At 33.0% G+C, this 4,953-nt stretch overlaps 1 non-coding gene across 1 annotated transcript; it reads left to right on the top strand.

Moving 5' to 3' along the window:
* Window positions 1–1,643: 1,643 nt before the first annotated feature.
* LOC126966655 (U6 spliceosomal RNA) lies at window positions 1,644–1,748 on the top strand. Its single transcript, XR_007729769.1, has one exon. It is a non-coding gene; the product is annotated as a U6 spliceosomal RNA (small nuclear RNA).
* Window positions 1,749–4,953: the final 3,205 nt, after the last annotated feature.

The raw sequence follows: 4,953 nt of genomic DNA on the forward strand, positions 1-4,953 counted from the left end.
TCTCAACGGTTGTTCAGAGCTTTGTTACAAATTCCGTAACGGTCTTTAATTGTACAATTAATCCATTTGAATTTCCAGAATGATATGCCATTTTGTTTCCTTTGATGACACTAATATAAGTTTATAGATAATATTCACATACAAGGTATTTTATACCAGACGGGTACCTTTTTTTATTGTAGCGGTGATTTTTTTTATGACAATGAGGGTCGAGACGAGCAGTACGTTCAGCTGATGGTAATTTATACGCCCTGCCCATTTCAATGCAGGATTCTTGAAAAACCCAAAAAATCTGAGCGGCACTACAATTATTGCACTCGTCACCTATGTTTCACATAACATGTTAAGTCTTATTTGCCCAGCAGTAATTTCACTAGCTACGGCACCCTTCAGACCGAAACACAGTAATGCTTACACATAATGGAATTTTAAATTCAAATATTTTTAATCAATGATGTATTTATACTACTGAAATAAAAATCTCGTTATAATTCGAAAATATATACCGCAGATATGATAGAAAAGGGCGCAATATACACAGCGGACCTTATTTAAGATAAAATTTCATAACACACCTGTTCCATAAAACAGCATTAACGCCCCATTTCCGAGGTATATTTTCGTTTATAGTGATTTTAAGCTATAAAAGGTTCTTTTCAATTTATCAATAACCATATTTTGTACATTTTATATTTGTATTGGTAAATATACTTACTAATATATACTAAAATCAGCACCATCTGCACAACTTTCTATGAATTATTTCAAAATATTGATATATTTTAAAGAGAAATTGTATCATGTTTACTCATTTATTTTTATCTACTCCTAAAAATTTAACTTTTTTTCTTTGAACTGCTGCATTGAGCTTGTGTACAATTGTTTTTTTTTATGTTTTTTATGAAAATACGGGACGAGACGAGCAGGACGTTCAGCTGATGGTAATTGATACGCCCTGCCCATTATAATATAGTGCCGCTCAGAATTCTTGAAAAGCCTAAAAATTCTGAGTTGCACAACAATTGCACTCGTCATTTTGAGACATAAGATGATAAGTCTCATTTGCCCAGTAATTTCACTAGCTACGGCGTCCTTCAGACCGAAACACAGTAAAGATTACACATGACTGCTTCACGGCAGAAATAAGCGCTGTTGTAGTACCCATACTCTAGCCGGCATCATGTGCAAAGGAGCCTCCCACTGGAAAATTTGTGTCACCTTCCTAGTACTAATATTACTTTTTATCTTATATCATATTTTATACGTCTAGATAGTCTCTTGCTGTTAGAAGACCAATTTAAGCAGACCAGTAATATTAGTTTAGTGTGCGTGACAAGCTACGTCTTACATTCGATATCTGTATGACACTTTGTGTTAATGTGCGTGAATTGCTCAAAATTGAGGTTAGTTCTAAACTCAATTTTTTTCGACAATCTCACAGCTGTCATAGTCTACTAGACATATAAATGATCTAAGATCTCAATAAATAATAAGACAGAGGTTTTCATTTGTGGCCGCATCACGGAACAGCTACTGTATATATTTCAATCAATTCTTCTAAGTTTTACTGCTTAGACACTAGTATTAATATGAAGTAAAGTCAAGTGAGTACGCGGACATAGTCGCAGGTATTAGCTAGTATTTAATAATAGTCTATTTAATGTCACAAATTAAAACGACACAGAGAAGATCAGCATAGCACCTGTAGAAGGTTGGACGTGAAATAGTGAACGACTCAAACTAGTATTAAAGGTAAATTTTAAAGGCCGGAAACGCACCGGTGGTTCCTCTGGTGTTGCAAGAGAATTTGGGCGGCGGTGATCACTTAACACCCGTGCGCTCGTTTGTCCTCCTTTTCCACTAAAAAAACTAAGACCACCGAAAATGGTTGTTATTTAGGATATTTTTCCTACTACTTTCTACTCTACCTCTACTTTCCTACCTTATACACAAGGAAATTAAAAGCTAATTCAGTATAAATATAACATAATATGTATTTTTGCTTCTTTTTTTGTATAACCTTATTATTATTTAAACCATTTGTTTGGGTCCCGGTAACTTTCAATAGCACCCGATTTAATTCCCTTTTTTAAGTACTGGTCTCTCACAAGCTAATTCATGTCTAAATAGTAATTTAAGAGAGTCTGAGATTACGTTAATATATTCTGAATTTTAGGTTTCTGGTATCTCCTTGTAGACACATATCTAACAAAAATGTTATATTAATATTAAATTGACCTAGCTGGATATATCAAGTATAACTTTTTGTTCCTGGAGGTGAGCATATAGGTCACATGATACTGAGGGAGCTAGCAGTGCTCCTTTCAAAAATTTTCCGTAACCGATTGAGTTATTATTTTAAATTGGAGCAATGGGAAGACATTGACTGGAATCATAACACTTATCGGCGATTAAATTTTAAAATTTTCTACCGTTTGTGGTAGATGATAGCTATGAGATTGTTTTTTTTTACTGATGATACTTCATTTATTTTTAAAATGAGGCTACGTGCAGATATTAATTACGAGGTAAACAATGCACTCTCAAAAATAATGCGTTGGTTTGAGACGAATAATCTGCACTTATCTTAATCTTAAAACAGTAAAAAACAAAGTGTTTTCGGTTCATTACACCAAACACATCGGAAGTACAAACCAACGTACTTATAAATGACCAGATATTGGAACTTGTGGATACTACGATCTTTTTAGGTATCACGTTAGATAAAAAGCTTCAGTGGGGTCCACATATTGCCTTACTAGCAGATAGACTCAGCTCTGCGGCATATGCCGTTAGAAAGATTAGAAAGTTCACGAATGTTGCGACCGCTAGAATAGTGTACTTCAGTTATTTTCACAGCATCATGACGTACGGTATTTTACTATGGGGTCATGCTCCTTACATTGATATAGTGTTTGCTCTGCAAAAGAGAGCTGTTCGTGATATATATCAGTTTATCGACAGTCTCTCAAAGAAAATTTTTAAGAAATAAATATAATTACTGTTCATTGTCAGTACATTTATGAAAATTTAATACACGTTCAAAAAATCGTAACCTTTTCCTCGTGTGGTTTAGTGGTTTTCATTATTATAACACTAAATAAGGGATTACTTGTATCTAATTCTAGTAGGCTTCATAAGATACATAATAAATTTAAGGGTAAATGTATACACTTTTATAATAAAGTCCGTGCCACTGTTCAGGCATTATCTATAATAAATTTTCGGACAGCTTGGGGCTAGATTTTTATTGAAAAGATCGCAAAAAAAGAATGCTGGGAGAGTTTCTTGCGCCGCTTCTTCACTCTCAGAGCGCCATTTCTTTACGAAGCGGTAGTAGTTTCTAGTATATTAGAAATGACATCAAAAAGAATTCTAAAGGAATCAATTTTGAGAAAATAAATGCATTTTATGCCTTTTACATAGTTGTAACCCCTGGAATAATTAAGAATCATTGAGAGCAAAATTAAAGAAATTAACATCTTGTTTATTGACTGTTGTTTCTCAATATATTCTTGATAATGTTAAGTATGTACATGTGTAGATAAGTGAATTTGCTAGAAACTGGGTTAACCAGGAACAGACATAAACTTATAATGCCTACTACTGGGCTGAGTCGAGTTAGTGGGTCATTTGTGGGCTTTTACAATACGATCCCAGAAAATGTCCAAAACAAATGTATTACGACATTCAAAAGAATTGTTAAAAAACGTTTTTGTGGTAAAGGTAACTAAAACATAAATGACTTTTTTAATGATAACACAAATTGGGAATAGAGCGACCGTCCTCAGGCTATTAAAAAATAATTTAATTGTATGATATTACTTTGTAAGAATATTTTTATGAAGAAAAAAGCCCGCTGAGTTTGTTGCGCCCGATCTTCTCAGGTCTGTGGCATATATTTTTAATGGTTACTTTTTGACTTTCAATAAGTAATATCTAATAATAATATCACATCTAAATCTGAATAAACATATTTGAATGTGAATTATAGTTGCTAAATTCTATTTTCACGTGACTTAATATATTTCCGGAAATTATTTGAAAATTACTACTTCTTTTTACTCCAAAATGCTAAACTTTCGATAGAGATTAAAGATAATATTACAATAGTTAAGATACATTACTCACTTCATTAAGATATTTTCGCCATCGTGACGAGCGCAGTTGTAGTGCCAGTATCAATTACCATCAGCTGAATGTCCTGCTCGTCTCGTCCCTTATTTTGATAAAAAAATGTTGAAATATAATTTGATCGGTGCTACCTTATTAACTCTCAATTATCAATTGAGGCCCATTAATGGCTGACTATATTAATGTAAGTTTACATAATTTATGTATATCATCTAATGAATGCCACCGCAGTTCTATTATAATTTGATTGCCAGTGACCTCAACGTGTCATCATGAATATAATTTCGGAATAATTTCATCGCGGCAAATAGCACTTCGGAACAATGGATTTCATGAATTAAATTATGTATAAAGTTATAAAAAAACGCCATGATAAGAGCAGACATCAGACAGGACATTATTATAGCATCACCACTCTGCCAAGAGCGAATCACTTAAAAGGAGGATAAAGTTTTGAGAAAAAGGCTATTTTACATTTTTTCTGATATAATAATTTACAGCTACATAATAATTTACTATACTTGTTCCATGCGCTTGTTTTTTAACGATACTTTTTTTGAGTAAATACCAGTTTTCGCATGTTTGTTACAACGATTTCCAACACATTTGTGAGAATAACGAGTATAATATGAAAAAACTTTTTCTTTTAAATATCAGTCGGAAAGTCGCAACAATATTTTAATTTGCTAATGTGATAATGGCGCCTGTTTGGACTCATTTTCCTTTTAATGTAAAAGTGAAACAATAGTATTGAGCAAAAGCGCTTCCAAGGAGTTTCGATTCAGCCTTTTTATTCTCAATGTGAAACTTCTTGGTGGA

Source organism: Leptidea sinapis, chromosome 10 (assembly GCF_905404315.1).
Source record: "Leptidea sinapis chromosome 10, ilLepSina1.1, whole genome shotgun sequence".
In the NCBI taxonomy this organism is placed as follows: domain Eukaryota; kingdom Metazoa; phylum Arthropoda; class Insecta; order Lepidoptera; family Pieridae; genus Leptidea; species Leptidea sinapis.